We start from the raw sequence: 20637 nt of genomic DNA, 5'->3' as shown, positions 1-20637 counted from the left end.
ATGACACTACTATAGGCCACGTTCACACAGTCAGTATTTTACCTCAGTAGTTGTAACCCAAAACCAGGAGAGGAGCAATCAGAGGAAAAGTATAATAGAAACACGTCACTACTTCTGTATTTATCACCCACTCCTGGTTTTAGCTTAGGCTACATTCACATTTGCGTTGTTGTGTGTTGCGTCGGCAACACAACGCACAACGCATGCAAAACGCATGCAAAACGCATTGTTTTGTGACGCATGCGTCCTTTTTTTGCATGATTTTGGACGCAAAAAAAATGCAACTTGCTGCGTCCTCTGCGCCCTGACGCATGCGCCCAAAAAGACGCATGCGTCACAAAACGCAACACAACGCATGTCCATGCGCCCCCATGTTAAATATAGGGGCGCATGACGCAAGCGGCGACGCTGCAGCGCCCGACGCTGCGGCGCACAACGCAAATGTGAACGTAGCCTTACACATACTGATGTAGTATGAGGTATGATAATGTGTGCAAACTGTAAAGTGCTGCGGAATATGTTAGCGCTATATAAAAATAAAAATCATTATTATTAGAATACTGATGAAATACTGAACAAGCCACGTGCACACAGTGAGTATTTGTATGGTGAGTTTTTTACCTCAGTATGTGTAAGCCAGAACCAGAAGTGGGTGATAAATACAAAAGTGGTGGTGGTGACGTGTTTCTATTATACTTTTCCTCTGATTGTTCCGCTCCTGATTTTGGGTGACAAATACTGAGGTAAAATACTGACCAAATACTGAATGTGTGAACGTGGCGTGAATGTAAGGTAGTCAGTCAGAAAACAGCACATCCACACTTTCTCCTCCTACTTCTCCTCCCCTGCACACATTACTTAAAATGTTCTTAAAAATAAACAAAACAATAGTTGATTAGTCCAAGAGTATGTCCAGCGCAGGACTCCGGTCCCCGCCAAGGTCTCTCGCTGCCACCAGCCTACACCAGTGGTTGTGCTCCTTCACTTCCCCACTCCTCTAGTTCTTACGGTATGGACATGTTTTATAGTCTCGGTGTCAGCCATGATGAGTTCTTCAACTAATTAAATGTAGGTAAAGGTACCTAAACTAAAGCTACTTTCACACATCAGCTTTTTTGTTTCAGGTACAATCCGGCAAGTTTTGAAAAAAACGGATCAGTTTTTTTTTTTACGCCGGATCCATTTTTTCTCATAGACTTGCATTAGCGCCAGATTGCACCTGATGGGCAGACGTTTCATCCGTCTCTCTCTCTCTCTCTTTTTTCCAGAAAGTCACTGTAAACTCCATGTTAAAAATAAAAACCAGATCCGGCAGAAAAACGCATCTGTTGCATCAGTTTTTTCACTATTTGCAACGAATCCGTTTTTTACAACATTAGCCGGATTGTGCCTGAAGCAAAAAACCTGCTGTGTGAAAGTAGCCTAATCAATCTAGCCCACAGCCTGGACTGACAAATAATAGATGTACCCTTTACAAGCAAATCATGTATTGCTCCCAGCTTCAGCCCGGGAATTTTGTTTTCAGCTCATATTGCAAAATGGATGTCAAAGGAACCTCAAATTCCAGACAGGAAGGTCCCAGTAGTAGGACCCCCAAGATGTGGGTATATGCCTGGGATGGAATACCCTTTTACAGCCCATTTTTTTCCATCTGCAGCTTAAAGGGGTGAAAAGAAGTTATCACCTATTCAAAGTCCGGCTGCAAGGACCCCCATTAGATATGAGCAGCAGTGACCCCCCACTCCATTCATTCTGCACACTGGACTTTTTCCAGCAGCCAAAAAAGAATGAATAGAATGGCGGTCAAAAAGGTGTACTGTTGCTCCATTCTAAGGGCTGTCCCACACGTCCAGATAATTCCGGTACCGGAATAAATCGGTACCGGAGTTATCCGTGTCCGTGTGCCTGGGAACTCACGGAGGCCATACGTGCGGCACACGTGTGCCGCCCGTATGGCGAGTGGGTACCACACGGAGCGTGTGGTACCCACTCTGCATGGTGCTGAAGCTGCGATTCATATCATCCCTGCAGCAACGTTTGCTGTAGAGAAAATATGAAGAATAGTGTTTAAAATAAAGATCTATGTGTCCGCCGCCCCCCCACCCCCTGTGCGCCCCCCCGCTGGTCAGAAAATACTTACCCGCCTCCCTCGCTGCTTCCTGGTCTGGCCGCGGCTTCTCCTGCATGCGGTCACGTGGGCCCGATCATTTACAGTCATGAATATGTGGCTCCACCTCCCATAGGGGCGGAGCCGACTATTCATGATTGTAAATGATCGGCCCCACGTGACCGCATACAGTAGGAGGCGCGGCCAGACCAGGAGGGAGCGAGGGAGCGGGTAAGTATTTTCTGACCAGCGGGGGGGGCGCACAGGGGGTGGGGGGGCGGCAGACACATGGATCTTTATTTTTAACACTATTCTTCATATTTTCTCTATAGCAAACGCTGCTACAGGGAAGATATGAATACCCGCTTCAGCACCATGTGGGGGGGACAGCGCTTACTGTAGCGCTGTCTCCTGCACGCACACGGACCCCAGACGGAGAATGTCCGTGTGAGGTCCGTGTTTTACGCGGACCCATTGACTCTATTGGGTCCGTGTAAAACGTGCGCTCCCACGAACACTGACATGTCTCCGTGTTTGGCACACGGAGACACGTTCCGCAAAAAATCAATGACATCTGCTTAGATGCATTGATTTTTATGGGTCTACGTGTGTCAGTGTCTCCGGTACGTGAGGAAACTGTCACCTCACGTACCGGAATCACTGACGTGTGAAACCGGCCTAATTCTCATTTACCCCCTTTTACAAGAAATCACCCATCAGCATGGCGGATGTTCCCAGCAAATGATTCCTTTTCGCTCTACTGGAAAATCCCAAGCAGGTAAGTCCCTCATGGTGATGGGAATACTCTGTATCCGATGACGTCGGTTTGCTTCGTTTGCTCGAATATTCCTGAACAGTGAGCTAACACATAAGCCGATAGATGCGTTAAATCGATACATCACATTTCATTCTATTTTACATATTATTTCTTCTGGACTTGCACAGAGCAAGATCAATAACACCTAAAAACACAGAGACAGGAGAAATATGGAGCCGCTCGTGTCTGGGTTTGTGTAATATATGAGTTGCATACACACAGTATGTGATAAATTATATGCAAAGTGAGATCTGGCAATGGAGCTGTTTATAGGAACGTCTGTCTGACTTTATACACCAATAGCCCAAAAACTCCCAGATGTTGGTGAGTCTCGTAGCACCAAAATAGCTTCTTTATTCTCCAGGTGATTAAACGTCTTCTCATCTGGCCATTATTTATTTCCTGGGATCAGCAGAATCAGTATGTCACATGGCAATATCGGAGAGACGAGCGTGCCCATGAAGAATAAATCAGAACACAGGACGATGACCTACAAAGAATTTGTGCTTGATATGTGTTGGCGCGGTATGTGTTGGCATATTCAGTGGCACATGTCAGAGCCTTCTGGAGGAGGATTACATTGGAAATCTTACACAACACAAGGCTCAGAATTGTGCACTAAGCCATAGGTCAATCATAAAAATGAGTAACCCACACGCTGTACTTCTCTTGTGGTGCTCATCAGTATCGAAAAGTAAAGTCCAATAAGAAATATATCGTATACCAACACAGGCTTTTTGGTCTCTGCTAGGTTAATTGGACCTTCTTTGCCATCTCAATTCGCAGAGAATCGACTTCAACTAGAATTTCCTGAAATCAAAGGTTCCCAAGAATTTTAATAATTGGCAATTCCATTTGCACGGATTGGGCAACAAAATTATGACTGGCGCCATTTCACACACTGCTGAAGAGTGACAGAGTGAGTTAAAGATGCCAAGTAGGCTTCCCCATAATGCTATCACATCACATGGTCTAGTGCAACCATTCAGGGGGGACTATCACAGTCAGTATAAAAGATGAGGGTTGGCCGAGGAGCGCCATTTTATGCTCTTAGGGCTCCTTCTCACTTGCGAGAAATACGTCCAAGTCTCGCAGGTTAAAACCCCACTCTGGCGCCAGCACTCCAGAGCGGAGCGTGCAGCTCCATGTATTGCTGTGCGGCCGCACGCTCCGCTCTGGAGTGCCGGCGCCAGAGTGGGGTTTTAACCTGCGAGACTTGGACGTATTTCTCGCAAGTGAGAAGGAGCCCTTATAGCGTAGAAATAGGAGGTCAGAGAGCACAGCTAATTCCACACAGAGATAGAATAACTCCACAACTGGATCGCCTCGCACTACAGCGCTAGGGGATCACACTGACAATGGGAGTGGTAGTCAGTCTGAGACTAATAATACAGTAATTGAAGTGAGATAGGGAGGTGCAGTACCTGCATAGTCAGTGTGACTCTGAATGATCTGTGATTTACTGAAGTATCAGCACCTTAATAAGTTAAAAACAACTGTCTACCTCATAAACTGTGCAAGTTATTAAAAATGTTCTTTTTGTTTTTTTGTTTTGTACACTTCTTTGTTCTAGTAGTCCAATATTAGACACATACACACCACCTTTACACCTTTACACAGGGACCTTCTGCAGATGCTTACTTTTGGGATGCAAAACTAACTACCGTAGCTTTTTCTGTCCCATTTGTTTTTTGGAAAGTACTGTGGGTACCTTTTTTTTACATTTTTTATGCATCGGACACATTTACATTCTTTGAATATTTATTTTAATAATCCAGTTTATTACCATGCACCCCCACAATCACACTACACGATATTGCCAAATTTTCATTTCCAGGTGTGATTCTACATGTACCGTACTTACTTTGCATCGTGACGCTTTGGATGTATTTTAATTCAATGAGTGTGGATAACTTTAAAAATCAAAATAGGCGCAAGAGAAAAATACTACAGGTGGTTAGTGCAAATTAATTTCTCTGCATGTACCCACCAAAGTATTTTAGGGTTACTATGTTGCATTTTTTGTCAAGTTAAAAGTTGGGAGACTGGCAGTTCTGTGACTATTCTTATGTGCTGTGACCCCGTCTACTCCGGCAAATATTTTTTCAATTTTTTAGGGGGGTTGATTTGGTTGAGGTCCAATTAGGACTTGGGGCTCCATGATCTCTATCTATGCCCCTGTCAACACATATAGTATGTCGAGAAGAAGCAACTTTGTAAAACAAGCACCTATAAGACATCTCATGCATATGACGTAACAATATATGACAGGAATACCCCATTACTATGTACACTACTGCTAAGTGTCAAAATGCTGCATCCGTAACAATGTAGCAGCATCACATTACATCATTCTTATCTAATATTTTATTCTGCAACTCAAGTGGAATTTTACTAGTTTTTATAACTTTTTTTTAATAAGTTGCTCTTTTAAAGCACCACTCCAGCTGTTTTTTTTTCAGCGCTGGAGTGGTGCCACTAATCTAAGTTCCCTTCCCCTAGTCTTATACTTATCAGCCGCCATCTTTAGCTGTTCCCGGTGCCGCTCTGGTTCCCCACCACCATCTTGTGACCGCAACTTCTGATAACCGGAAGTCCGGGATAAAGGTCACAACTTCCAAGCTCTCAGTGTAAGTCTATGAGAGCAGCATTCTGGCCTCGTTCTGGCTCTCATACACTTACATTGAGTTGAGACTTCTGGATCGTCCAGCAAACACTGGAGCGGTCCGATAATCACAACCTGCAGAAGACGCCAGGAGCAAGGTCGAGAACAGATAAAGACATCGGCTGGTGAATATAAGACTAGACTTTTTCTTAGAGTGGCTGCACTTGGTATCGCAAATTTGTCCTATACAAGTACATCATTATTGTGACATGGGGGTAGCTGTCACTCCTCCAGCACACGTCAGTACCTTATGAAATGTATTATATTGTAGCCGACATGACACATCCCTATAGCTTTTTACCTACTGGACTGTAGGAGTCTCCAAAACTTAGTGTAAACAGTGAATTGTTTTTAATACACGTCACGTCCTTTCCCGCATACTTTTCTAAACCTCAGAATGTTGTGCATAGCCGGGCAATATGATGTTTTACATGCCAGCTTCCAGTCATATAGACAAGTGAGCAAGCTGCAGTTTCAAGTAGTCTACAAAAAATGTGCAGGTTTTTTATGCAAAACTGCTATAAGCAATGTCTGCTATAAGCAGATTTTTAGGAATAATGATGAAGTTTCTCATTTATAAGTAAATATTGGTATTTAGTGCTCAGTTATTTTCTAACCCATGGGCCATGGGTACCAGAGTCTAGGTTGAAAAAACATTACTTACTCCTACCAATGTTTTTATCCTCTTAATACACTGATTATACGGTACTGTGTACTTACAAGTGCTCATTTTGCCTTTCTACCCAGCTAATTCTTCTCTTTTCTCTGTTCTGTGTAGAAACAGGAATTCTCTTTTCCCAGCGTAAATTATTCCCAGCTGTTCCCTCCTCCCCCCGCTAGGTATTTTTACAGTGATGACTCATGCAGGGAAAATTGACCTTTGTTTCTACATGAAAGATTCAGCTATTCAGTTTTTAATCATAGACCTATTGGAATTATCTGAGTAGAAAGGCAAAATTAGCAATTGTAAGTACACAGTGCTATATAATATGATGACTGCAATATATTAAGAGGAGAAAAACTTTGATGGGAGTGCTTCTTTAAGTTAAAAAAAAAGAGATCCAAGGGCCACCAGCAGTTTGGGGCAGGTGCTTTAGTTCAGGTCTGTAATGGAGTAGTAATAGAATCTTCACTCTTGATGAAAAAATCTTCTGTTTTTTTTTTACAAATTATTATCTTGACCCATAAGCTGATCGTTGGTTATAGAGTTCTTCTTCTATGCAGACCAGCTAGGTGTGTGGAGCTCACCTGTGACGGTGGTACTGCTGCTGTGGGAGATCTTCGATCCTGGTGCCATTTACTCTGCTGTGTAGTGCAGGTATCTCTGCCTGCAGTCCCTCTCCCCCTGAAGTCCCTCTCCTCCTCTCCCCCTGCAGAGACGCAGCATACTCATCGCCACGACCCCCGTCCTGCTCCTTCCTGGTCTGCTGCCACCCGGGAACTGTGCTTCGGGCACACACGCGCGCACTTCCTCTTAAAAGGGACGCGTGCGTTCCTCTAAAGTGTCCCCAGCCAAAAGATGGCGGACACTTACTATATAAAGCAGGAGAAGGAGGTCTGGGAGCTTCAACGGGATCCACATGCAGCACCAAATAGGTAGAGCCAAATCAGAAGGCAGGTGGATGCTCGCAAGGCTAGTGAGCACAGCCAAACAGGAAAATTAAGAGGATAGCAGCACACCACTGATGAAAAAATGAAAAAAACTTTATTCAGGCATAGCAAGCCATATTAAAAACATGAAAAGCCTTACTCGTTTCAGGTGCATGCAGCACCCTTAGTCATATCCTCTCAATTTTACTATTTAAAGCACCTCCTCCAACATGGAGGTGCCTGTGCAATGTTGTGAGTTTGTTTCCTAAAACTCTTGTGCGTTCTAGGTCCCAGTCCTCATATCTCAACCCGCTGCACCCACCAGTTCTCATCTCAATGGCAGCCGGTCCCACCGCATCCGCCAGAGCTCATCTTAACAGCAGCCGGTCCAGTTGCACCTGCCTGTGCCCATCTCAATGGCAGCCAGTCCCACTGCACCCGCCAATGCTCATCTCAACGTCAACCGGTCCCATTGCACCTGCCAGTGCTCAGCTCTCCTTCAGCCGGTCCCGTCTGCATCTGCAGTACCTGTCATCTTATTCTGCCTGCCTGCATCTGTTGGACATACCCTCGGGCCGCCCCAGCTACCCATTCCTAAGGGTTAGCTGCCATCTACCAAAGGTCAGTCCTTGATTAGCACCTGGATCACCTCCCTTGTCCCTCCTCAGATCTCGGTGTTATTAGCTGCTGCATATCCATGGTCAGATTGCTTGAGGCTCCTAGTCACACCCCTCCAGGTCTTCCTTGGGCTTTGGCACAGTGGTTCCACAACACAGCCCTTAACATGCTGCTTTGGATCTTAGCAGCAGAGTCTAATCTGAGTAGTTTCCTTTTGTCTGTTCCCTGATTGTTTTTTCCCCTGTGTGTTACCATCTGAAGTGGCAAGGCTAATGTCCTTGCCAGCAAGTGCACTAGCCAGGGTTCATAGGAGTGACAGTCAGGGAGCAGTCATTTGATGGCAGCAGGGGGAAGGACCCGTATAGGGCATTAGGGAAGCTTAGGGGCAGGCATAGGTTGTCAGGAGATGTCCCATCTCGCGCTCAATACCATTAGGGCCTTCCTCTCCTTTTTCCATCCCATCTTATTTATATGCTGTGTCGTCCGCCGGTTCCAACTTATCCATATCCGGGCGTGACATTATAACCAACCTGCATTTTCTGGAATTCTTATGGCTCAAGTTCAGGTTTTTGCACCACACCTGTTCCAGACCCTCACGGATGAGATTACTGAGTTGCGGTCACAGGTGGTGCAGCAGTTTCAGCAGATGTCTTGGGTTTTGGTCTCTGCTCATGCCCTGACTTAACCGATACCCAAAATATCTCTCCCTGACAGGTTTTCTTTTTGCTGAAATTTAAATGTTGTTTTTATCTTTTGGTCCAGCAAGAGTTAATGTAAGTCTCTTGTTGGAAGTCGTCTTTTAGACTGGTCAGCTGATGTTGGTTTTTAACCACTCCCACCTCCCATAGTCACATGACATGACCCATCAGTTGATCGTCGGTTATATAGTTCTTCTTCTATGCAGACCAGCTAGGTGTGGGGAGCCCGTCTGTGATGTTGATGTAGATGCTGTGGGAGATCTTCTATCCTGTTACCTTTCACTCTGCTGCTGTGGAGTTTAGGAGCAGAGTCTAAGCTGAGTAGTTTCCTTTTTTATCTTTTCCCTGTTCGTCTCTTCCCCTGTGTGTTACCATCTGTTGTGGCGAGGCTAGCATACCTGCCGGCCAGTGCACTAGTCATTGTACATTAAGGTGACAGTCAGTGACTAGGCACGTGAAAGTTGGGGGAAGGACCCACATAGGGTTTTAGGGAAGCTTAGGGAGAGGTTGGTGTCAGAAGGTATCCCATCCCCTGCTCCTTACCGTTAAGGCCTTCCTCTTCTTTTTCCATCCCATCTTACAGTATCTATATGCTGTGTCGTCCACTGGACTTACCAGTGTCCAAGCGTGACAGATATCTTCTTTGGATACCAGCCATACAGGTTAGCTGTTCACCTCTCCTGGAGGAGCCTCTGAGGACAGAACCGGCACAGACTTGCAACACAAGGCAAATGTGTTTGCCTTTTATTTGTATGAATGCTCTCTGGTGAACTGAATTTGTCCCTTTAAGAAATTTTACAAAATAGAAAAGCAATATTTCCTAACCAATGTCAGAGACAATGGGTTGTTCCCTTCCTGAAACTAAATTTAGAGCTGTCACTAATTTAGTATGGATATCTCCCAAATAGTACCATGTTTATGCCACAATCCCTCTGGCGGCCAACCACTGGTCATTACCAGAACTAGGATAAGCTGATTTATGGGAAAATGTTTCAGAGGATGTTGCAGGGTTAAATCAACAATCCAACAATAATCATAGAGAAGAGAAATAAAGCGGAGATAGAACTTCCCAGCCAAGAATTCCAGGAATGAAAAGGAAACATTACAAAACAGGATGTATAACCCTCGCTTCCAGCTAAATTGTCATTTGTATGCACCTTTGCGTGAATACCAGCATATAAATGATTCTACTAAACAAATCTTTATCTCTGGAGTGAGGAAACCAAATTATGTTTTCTAATAACTGAAAGTGCATCCCCCTGCTGAAGCATAACCCATGGGAGCCTGACGTAGGTAAGAGGTCCCTCACCTATACTTGTAAATCATTGGGTTTATTGGGCATACCATTAGTCCTCCCGTGCAGGTGGTGGAGAGAGTGTGGTCACACATGGGACCCTAATGGCCTCTCTGTCGTGTATGAGAAACCCACATGTAACAGGAGTGGTCTTACAGATCTTGCATTAGCAATCACACCTCTGCCACCATGCGTCCTGAGGCATACTGGACAACCCTTTAGACTTAATTTCCATAAAACCATGACTCTACCATGCTTCCTAAATGTCCATTTGGGCTCTGCTGAATCTGTTTTCTGAGAGATTTTGGAAGATGTTAGCAGTCCTGAAAAGATTTGCCATGCCTTCCAGGAGTCTAGCAGTTTTCCCCTTTTTGCGAGAGCCTCCCAAGTTAGCAAGCCCAGGTGTCAAGATCTGCATTGGAAATGCCACACATGAACATGGCTTAGTTATTATCATCCTTTTGTCTAGTGGGGTGAGTACCTTTCAGTGGAGGACAGGACACGTGTTATGGACAACCTGTCTAACAATATCTACAAACCAGTCTATGATGAGTGACATTGGCACTGTTCTTAGACAATAAAAAAGGATCTGAGCAGAGGTCAAGCCATACGAGTGTCCATCTCACATTCAGGTGGAGCACCCCCACACTCACTGACTTTGGTATTCTTTAGCTGATTTTTAAACTGCAGCAATCCATATACTATTCAGCGTGGCCAGGCAGACATATTGTTCAGGTTGTACCGAACACTCATAGACCACACTTACGATATGTTCCCCTGGGATCTACTACCTGGACAGCAGATTTGAGGTTCAGATTTTTCCAATGAAAATCTGTTGGGGGTTACAGTGGTAGCATTGCAAAGTATATTTCTCTAAATCTCAGTCCCAAAGAGAAAAAGGCTTGCAGCGTCAAATTAAACAGATCTTCTGCAGAAATGTCGTCTCTGGACCCTTCTGTCTCTCCGTGGGCCTCCAGTTTCATACAATTTTTTTTTTCTGAAGAAATCGAGGCATACTCAGGTGATATATTACAAAGTTTTCTCTACTTTTATGCATGTAGCAATATATTTTAGCTTGTTCCCCATTAACACAGAATTCAAACTATACAGTTAGGTCCATATATATTTGGACAGAGACAACATTTTTCTAGTTTTGGTTATAGACAATACCACAATGAATTTTAAACAAAACAATTCAGATGCAGTTGAAGTTCAGACTTTCAGCTTTCATTTGAGGGTATCCACATTAAAATCGGATGAAGGGTTTAAGAGTTTCAGCTCCTTAACATGTGCCACCCTGTTTTTAAAAGGACCAAAAGTAATTGGACAGATTCAATAATTTTAAATAAAATGTTCATTTTTAGTACTTGGTTGAAAACCCTTGGCTGGCAATGACTGCCTGAAGTCTTGAACTCATGGACATCACCAGACACTGTGTTTCCTCCTTTTTGATGCTCTGTCAGGCCTTCACTGCGGTGGTTTTCAGTTGCTGTTTGTTTGTGGGCCTTTCTGTCTGAAGTTTAGTCTTTAACAAGTGAAATGCATGCTCAATTTGGTTGAGATCAGGTGACTGACTTGGCCATTCAAGAATATTCCACTTCTTTGATTTATTTAACTCCTGGGTTGCTTTGGCTTCATGTTTTGGGTCATTGTCTATCTGTAGGATGAAACGACGACCAATCAGTTTGGCTGCATTTGGCTGGATCTGAGCACACAGTGTGGCTCTGAATACCTCAGAATTCATTCGGCTGCTTCTGTCCTGTGTCACATCATCAATAAACACTAGTGACCCAGTGCCACTGGCAGCCATGCATGCCCAAGCCATCACACTGCCTCCGCCGTGTTTTACAGATGATGTGGTATGCTTTGGATCATGAGCTGTACCACGCCTTCGCCATACATTTCTCTTTCCATCATTCTGGTAGAGGTTGATCATGGTTTCATCTGTCCAAAGAATGTTCTTCCAGAACTGTGCTGGCTTTTTTAGATGTTTTATAGCAAAGTCCAGTCTAGCCTTTTTATTCTTGATTCTTATGAGTGGCTTGCACCGTGCAGTGAACCCTCTGTATTTACTTTCATGCAGTCTTCTCTTTATGGTAGATTTGGATATTGATACGCCTACCTCCTGGAGAGTGTTGTTCACTTGGTTGGCTGTTGTGAAGGGGTTTCTCTTCACCATGGAGATTATTCTTCTATCCTCCACCACTGTTGTCTTTCGTGGGCGCCCAGGTCTTTTTGCATTGATGAGTTCACCAGTGCTTTCTTTCTTTCTCAGGATGTACCAAACTGTAGATTTTGCCACTCCTAATATTGTAGCAATTTCTCGGTTGTTTTTTTCTGTTTTCGCAACTTAAGGATGGCTTGTTTCACTTGCATGGAGAGCTCCTTTGACCGCATGTTTACTTCACAGCAAAACCTTCCAAATGCAAGCACCACATCTCAAATCAACTCCAGGCCTTTTATCTGCTTAATTGAGAATGACATAACGAAGGGATTGCCCACACCTGTTCATGAAATAGCCTTGGAGTCAATTGTCCAATTACTTTTGGTCCCTTTAAAAACAGGGTCGCAAATGTTAAGGAGCTGAAACTCCTAAACCCTTCATCCAATTTTATTGTGGATACCCTCAAATGAAAGCTGAAAGTCTGAACTTCAACTGCATCTGAATTGTTTTGTTTAAAATTCATTGTGGTAATGTCTATAACCAAAATTAGAAAAATGTTGTCTCTGTCCAAATATATATGGACCTAACTGTATATTGCACGACCTAAAGCTGTAGGCCATGCACAGGCCTCTGCAGTCCATCGATAGAACACAGAGTGCGGTCAGCAGTAGTCTGTATTCTACTGACACAAATCACGACCAGTTTAGGGAAACTGAAATTCAGAATCATTGGTTTCATCATGAAGGAAAAGGGTAGAATAATGTCACCCAATGACCAAATGAACATTAAAAGATAATTACTAAGTATACACAGGGGTAGCGCATGTGTATATGGTAAAGTGACCAGTGAAATTACCTGGTTGTCCACTTGCCTACGCAGATGACCATGCAGATGGTATGGAGTGGAAATCTAGCCAAGTGACATTTGTTTTGCTCCCCTCTCCTTGATCTAATCATCCAGTATGAGGTGTGAGGACTATGTGCGTGATCACACTGGCGTTACTACAGCTTCTGTTCTATTTGCAGCACTTCGAATAGAACAAAAATAGAAATGGAGGAGGAAAGCTGCAAAGCCTGAACGTGACAAGTGAATGACACGTGACAAGTTGCTCTTACTAAGTTTTCTGCAGTAAATTTTGTGACGTATGACACATGGTTACCAGAAAAGCAATAAAGAGTCAAATGTTCAATAAAACGTTCCAGGGGTTTACCACCACCAAGTGATGGAAACAGTCAGCAAACAGCATGATAATCATTCAGCACAACCCATAATGACTATTCTATCTATGATCCCGAAGAGAGGGCTTCTGAGTAGTGGAGGCCTCTGCAATTTCCCTTAATTATTGATCGGTTGACAGTGAAGTTTTTTGCAATGATGGGAATTGTTACATGGTAGAACTTATTATACTCAAAACTCCAACGAAAATACTAGTAAGTTCATTTATCTTGGCTTAAAGAGGTTGTTTCTTTAGGAAGTCCCTCTTGTAGGCTAGGTTCAGATGGTCATATTTTTGTCAGACAGCCACATTTCTGTCAGGCGGCCACATTTTCGGTTAGTGTACTATTTGTGTGCTCATTGGACAACACATTGATCCAATAATAACCAGGATGTCTGTGCAGACAATTCATTTCTTGCATAGAACGGTGGCACATGTGAAAAATATAATGTCACCCACAAGTCTGATCCATCTGATGGACCAGATAAGCACAAATCAATAGCAGGCAGCTACTGTAGCACACAGACCAGCACACAGGTCAGCACACAGACCTGCACACAGACCAGCATACAGACCAGCACACAAACCAACACACAGACCTGCACACAGACCAGCACACAGACCTGCACACAGACCTACACACAGACCTACACACAGACCTGCTCGCGGACCAGCACGAGGACCAGCATGCGGACCAGCAGGTGGACCTGCACGCAGACCAGCCCACGGACCAGTACACGGACCTGCACACGGACCAGCACACAGACCTGCACACGGACCAGCACACGGACCTGCACACGGACCTTCACACAGACCAGCACACAGACCAGTACACGGACCAGCACACAGACCTGCACACGGACCAGCACGCAGACCTGCCCACAGATCAGCACCCGGACCAGCACACGGACCAGCACACAGACCTGCATACAGGGCCAGTGACTTCTGCAATTTGCGGCTGTGACTGTCCTGAGTTTTAGCGGAGTCATGTGAATCCAGCCTTAACCCCTTCATGACCCAGCCTATTTTGGCCTTAATGACCTTGCCGTTTTTTGCAATTCTGACCAGTGTCCCTTTATGAGGTAATAACTCAGGAACGCTTCAACGGATCCTAGCGATTCTGAGACTGTTTTTTCGTGACATATTGGGCTTCATGTTAGTGGTAAATTTAGGTCGATAATTTCTGAGTTTATTTGTGAAAAAAACGGAAATTTGGTGAAAATTTCGAAAATTTCGCAATTTTCACATTTTGAATTTTTATTCTGTTAAACCAGAGAGTTATGTGACACAAAATAGTTAACTAGATGGGTATTTCCTGAAGGAACTACAGATAGTGCTTTGGAATGGTGCCCGGGCTGCCCCTGCAAGACTTTCACACTTGGGTGCCCCTCAGGCGCTGGTTTGGTAGTTGTAGCCCCTCAGGGTTGAGGCTTGGTGGGCCGGGTCACTCTGGGTCCGATTTGGTGGGCCGGGTCACTCTGGGTCCGATTTGGTGGGCCGGGTCACTCTGGGTCCGATTTGGTGGGCCGGGTCACTCTGGGTCCGATTTGGTGGGCCGGGTCACTCTGGGTCCCATTTGGTGGGCCGGGTCACTCTGGGTCCCATTTGGTGGGCCGGGTCACTCTGGGTCCCATTTGGTGGGCCGGGTCACTCTGGGTCCCATTTGGTGGCCCGGGTCACTCTGGGTCCCATTTGGTGGCCCGGGTCACTCTTGGTCCGATTTGGTGGCCCGGGTCACTCTGGGCCCGATTTGGTGGCCCGGGTCACTCTGGGCCCGATTTGGTCAACCCGGGTCACTCTGGGCCCGATTTGGTGGCCCGGGTCACTCTGGGCCCGATTTGGTGGCCCGGGTCACTCTGGGGCCGATTTGGTGGCCCGGGTCACTCTGGGGCCGATTTGGTGGCCCGGGTCACTCTGGGTACGATTTGGTGGCCCGGGTCACTCTGGGTCCGATTTGGTGGGCCGGGTCACTCTGGGTCCCATTTGGTGGGCCGGGTCACTCTGGGTCCCATTTGGTGGGCCGGGTCACTCTGGGTCCCATTTGGTGGGCCGGGTCACTCTGGGTCCCATTTGGTGGGCCGGGTCACTCTGGGTCCCATTTGGTGGGCCGGGTCACTCTGGGTCCCATTTGGTGGGCCGGGTCACTCTGGGTCCCATTTGGTGGCCCGGGTCACTCTGGGTCCCATTTGGTGGCCCGGGTCACTCTGGGTCCCATTTGGTGGCCCGGGTCACTCTTGGTCCGATTTGGTGGCCCGGGTCACTCTGGGCCCGATTTGGTGGCCCGGGTCACTCTGGGCCCGATTTGGTCAACCCGGGTCACTCTGGGCCCGATTTGGTCGGCCCGGGTCACTCTGGGCCCGATTTGGTGGCCCGGGTCACTCTGGGGCCGATTTGGTGGCCCGGGTCACTCTGGGTCCGATTTGGTGGCCCGGGTCACTCTGGGTCCGATTTGGTGGCCCGGGTCACTCTGGGTCCGATTTGGTGGCCCGGGTCACTCTGGGTCCGATTTGGTGGCCCGGGTCACTCTGGGTCCGATTTGGTGGCCCGGGTCACTCTGGGTCCGATTTGGTGGCCCGGGTCACTCTGGGTCCGATTTGGTGGCCCGGGTCACTCTGGGTCCGATTTGGTGGCCCGGGTCACTCTGGGTCCGATTTGGTGGCCCGGGTCACTCTGGGTCCGATTTGGTGGCCCGGGTCACTCTGGGTCCGATTTGGTGGCCCGGGTCACTCTGGGTCCGATTTGGTGGCCCGGGTCACTCTGGGTCCGATTTGGTGGCCCGGGTCACTCTGGGTCCGATTTGGTGGCCCGGGTCACTCTGGGTCCGATTTGGTGGCCCGGGTCACTCTGGGTCCGATTTGGTGGCCCGGGTCACTCTGGGTCCGATTTGGTGGCCCGGGTCACTCTGGGTCCGATTTGGTGGCCCGGGTCACTCTGGGTCCGATTTGATGGCCCGGGTCACTCTGGGTCCGATTTGGTGGCCCGGGTCACTCTGGGTCCGATTTGGTGGCCCGGGTCACTCTGGGTCCGATTTGGTGGCCCGGGTCACTCTGGGTCCGATTTGACGGGCGGCGCCACTCTGGGTCCGATTTGACGGGCGGCGCCACTCTGGGTCCGACTTGGCGCGCGGCGCCACTCTGGGTCCGACTTGGCGCGCGGCGCCACTCTGGGTCCGACTTGGCGGGCGGCGCCACTCTGGGTCCGACTTGGCGGGCGGCGCCACTCTGGGTCCGACTTGGCGGGCGGCGCCACTCTGGGTCCGACTTGGTGGGCGGCGCCACTCTGGGTCCGATTTGGTGGGCCGGGTCACTCTGGGTCCGATTTGGCGGGCCGGGTCACTCTGGGTCCGATTTGGCGGGCCGGGTCACTCTGGGTCCGATTTGGTGGCCCGGGTCACTCTGGGTCCGATTTGACGGGCGGCGCCACTCTGGGTCCGATTTGACGGGCGGCGCCACTCTGGGTCCGACTTGGCGCGCGGCGCCACTCTGGGTCCGACTTGGCGCGCGGCGCCACTCTGGGTCCGACTTGGCGGGCGGCGCCACTCTGGGTCCGACTTGGCGGGCGGCGCCACTCTGGGTCCGACTTGGCGGGCGGCGCCACTCTGGGTCCGACTTGGTGGGCGGCGCCACTCTGGGTCCGATTTGGTGGGCCGGGTCACTCTGGGTCCGATTTGGCGGGCCGGGTCACTCTGGGTCCGATTTGGCGGGCCGGGTCACTCTGGGTCCGATTTGGCGGGCCGGGTCACTCTGGGTCCGATTTGGCGGGCCGGGTCACTCTGGGTCCGATTTGGCGGGCCGGGTCACTCTGGGTTCGATTTGGCGGGCCGGGTCACTCTGGGTCCGATTTGGCGGGCGGCGCCACTCTGGGTCCGATTTGGCGGGCGGCGCCACTCTGGGTCCGATTTGGCGGGCGGCGCCACTCTGGGTCCGACTTGGCGGGCGGCGCCACTCTGGGTCCGATTTGGCGGCCCGGGTCACTCTGGGTCCGATTTGGCGGCCCGGGTCACTCTGGGTCCGATTTGGCGGCCCGGGTCACTCTGGGTCCGATTTGGCGGCCCGGGTCACTCTGGGTCCGATTTGGCGGCCCGGGTCACTCTGGGTCCGATTTGGCGGCCCGGGTCACTCTGGGTCCGATTTGGCGGGCGGCGCCACTCTGGGTCCGATTTGGCGGGCGGCGCCACTCTGGGTCCGATTTGGCGGGCGGCGCCTCTCTGGGTCCGATTTGGCGGGCGGCGCCACTCTGTGTCCGATTTGGCGGGCGGCGCCACTCTGGGTCCGATTTGGCGGGCGGCGCCACTCTGGGTCCGATTTGGCGGGCGGCGCCACTCTGGGTCCGATTTGGCGGGCGGCGCCACTCTGGGTCCGATTTGGCGGGCGGCGCCACTCTGGGTCCGATTTGGCAGGCGGCGCCACTCTGGGTCCGATTTGGCGGGCGGCGCCACTCTGGGTCTGATTTGGCGGGCGGCGCCACTCTGGGTCCGATTTGGCGGGCGGCGCCACTCTGGGTCCGATTTGGCGGGCGGCGCCACTCTGGGTCCGACTTGACGGGCGGCGCCACTCTGGGTCCGATTTGGCAAGCGGGGGCACTCTCGTCCGATTTGGTGTGCTGGGTCCGATTTGGTGAGCGCGGCAATAATGATAAGACTACAGATAGTGCTTTGTAATTGTGCTGTACTGTCACTTTAAGAGCTGATATTATCTGACAAAACTTGTGACCTGGTGGGCTGGTAGAGTTTATAGGTGTTGGCATAGTAACTGGGTCTCACTGCGCATATCAATGAGGTAATCAGCCAGGTGGCAGTTATTTTTAGAAATTGCCTCAGAAATCAGGCCCATTATAAACGTATTGGAAAATTTCCCTATTGAAATGCATTGAGACACTTTTTTCAAACGCAAATTGCGCCAAAACTACAAATCCGATCGACACGAAAAATACTTAGCACACCTCTCAGGAACGCTGGCTTCGAAATGACACCTCACTGGAGTCTGTGAGTTTAGCGGTTCGGGCCGCATTACGTGCGGACTGAATAATAATAATAAGAACTAGATGGGTATTTCCTGAAGGAACTACAGATAGTGCTTTGGAATGGTGCCCGGGCTGCCCCTGCAAGACTTTCACACTTGGGTGCCCCTCAGGCGCTGGTTTGGTAGTTGTAGCCCCTCAGGGTTGAGGCTTGGTGGGCCGGGTCACTCTGGGTCCGATTTGGTGGGCCGGGTCACTCTGGGTCCGATTTGGTGGGCCGGGTCACTCTGGGTCCCATTTGGTGGGCCGGGTCACTCTGGGTCCCATTTGGTGGGCCGGGTCACTCTGGGTCCCATTTGGTGGGCCGGGTCACTCTGGGTCCCATTTGGTGGGCCGGGTCACTCTGGGTCCCATTTGGTGGGCCGGGTCACTCTGGGTCCCATTTGGTGGGCCGGGTCACTCTGGGTCCCATTTGGTGGGCCGGGTCACTCTGGGTCCCATTTGGTGGGCCGGGTCACTCTGGGTCCCATTTGGTGGCCCGGGTCACTCTTGGTCCGATTTGGTGGCCCGGGTCACTCTGGGCCCGATTTGGTGGCCCGGGTCACTCTGGGCCCGATTTGGTCAACCCGGGTCACTCTGGACCCGATTTGGTGGCCCGGGTCACTCTGGGCCCGATTTGGTGGCCCGGGTCACTCTGGGGCCGATTTGGTGGCCCGGGTCACTCTGGGTCCGATTTGGTGGCCCGGGTCACTCTGGCTCCGATTTGGTGGCCCGGGTCACTCTGGCTCCGATTTGGTGGCCCGGGTCACTCTGGGTCCGATTTGGTGGCCCGGGTCACTCTGGGTCCGATTTGGTGGCCCGGGTCACTCTGGGTCCGATTTGGTGGCCCGGGTCACTCTGGGTCCGATTTGGTGGCCCGGGTCACTCTGGGTCCGATTTGGTGGCCCGGGTCACTCTGGGTCCGATTTGGTGGCCCGGGTCACTCTGGGTCCGATTTGGTGGCCCGGGTCACTCTGGGTCCGATTTGGTGGCCCGGGTCACTCTGGGTCCGATTTGGTGGCCCGGGTCACTCTGGGTCCGATTTGGTGGCCCGGGTCACTCTGGGTCCGATTTGGTGGCCCGGGTCACTCTGTGTCTGATTTGGTGGCCCGGGTCACTCTGGGTCCGATTTGATGGCCCGGGTCACTCTGGGTCCGATTTGGTGGCCCGGGTCACTCTGGGTCCGATTTGGTGGCCCGGGTCACTCTGGGTCCGATTTGGTGGCCCGGGTCACTCTGGGTCCGATTTGACGGGCGGCGCCACTCTGGGTCCGATTTGACGGGCGGCGCCACTCTGGGTCCGACTTGGCGGGCGGCGCCACTCTGGGTCCGATTTGGCGGGCGGCGCCACTCTGGGTCCGATTTGGCGGGCGGTGCCTCTCTGGGTCCGATTTGGCGGGCGGCGCAACTCTGTGTCCGATTTGGCGGGCGGCGCCACTCTGGGTCCGATTTGGCGGGCGGCGCCACTCTGGGTCCGATTTGGCGGGCGGCGCCACTCTGGGTCCGATTTGGCGGGCGGCGCCACTCTGGGTCCGATTTGGCGGGCGGCGCCACTCTGGGTCCGACTTGACGGGCGGCGCCACTCTGGGTCCGATTTGGCGGGCGGGGGCACTCTGGGTCCGATTTGGCAAGCGGGGGCACTCTCGTCCGATTTGGTGGGCTGGGTCCGATTTGGTGAGCGGGGCAATAATGATAAGACTACAGATAGTGCTTTGTAATTGTGCTGTACTGTCACTTTAAGAGCTGATATTATCTGACAAAACTTGTGACCTGGTGGGCTGGTAGAGTTTATAGGCGTTGGCATAGTAACTGGGTCTCACTGCGCATATCAATGAGGTAATCAGCCAGGTGGCAGTTATTTTTAGAAATTGCCTCAGAAATCAGGCCCATTATAAACGTATTGGAAAATTTCCCTATTGAAATGCATTGAGACACTTTTTTCAAACGCAAATTGCGCCAAAACTACAAATCCGATCGACACGAAAAATACTTAGCACACCTCTCAGGAACGCTGGCTTCGAAATGACACCTCACTGGAGTCTGTGAGTTTAGCGGTTCGGGCCGCATTACGTGCGGACTGAATAATAATAAGAAGAACTAGATGGGTATTTCCTGAAGGAACTACAGATAGTGCTTTGGAATGGTGCCCGGGCTGCCCCTGCAAGACTTTCACACTTGGGTGCCCCTCAGGCGGTCCGATTTGGTGGGTTGGGTCAATCTGGGTCTGATTTTGTGGGCGGGGTAAATCTAGGTCCGATTCGGTGGGCGGGGTCACTTTTGGTCCGATTCTGTGGGCGCGGCCACTCTGGGTCCGATTCGGTGGGCGGAGCCACTCTGGGTCCGATTTGGTGGGCGGGGCACCTTAGGGACCAATTTGGTGGGTGGGGTCACTCGGTCCGATTTGGTGGGCTGGGCACCTCAGGGTCTGATTTGGTGGGCTGGGCACCTCAGGGTCCGATTTGGTGGGTGGG

General features: G+C 49.9%; 1 protein-coding gene and 1 long non-coding RNA gene across 4 annotated transcripts in view; one reads left to right on the top strand and one right to left on the bottom strand.

Moving 5' to 3' along the window:
• Positions 1-20637, bottom strand: part of STARD8 (StAR related lipid transfer domain containing 8) — a 233389-nt gene that overhangs the window by 65588 nt on the left and 147164 nt on the right. The gene's annotated exons all lie outside the window — the stretch shown is intronic.
• The window catches only part of LOC143805492 (uncharacterized), a 55447-nt gene that overhangs the window by 10278 nt on the left and 24532 nt on the right, over positions 1-20637 (top strand). The gene's annotated exons all lie outside the window — the stretch shown is intronic.

The sequence above is a fragment of the Ranitomeya variabilis genome, chromosome 2 (genome assembly GCF_051348905.1).
Source record: "Ranitomeya variabilis isolate aRanVar5 chromosome 2, aRanVar5.hap1, whole genome shotgun sequence".
NCBI classification, from domain to species: Eukaryota; Metazoa; Chordata; class Amphibia; order Anura; family Dendrobatidae; genus Ranitomeya; species Ranitomeya variabilis.
The sequence above is the reverse complement of the archived record's forward strand: the minus strand, read 5'-3'. Positions and strand labels throughout refer to the sequence as shown.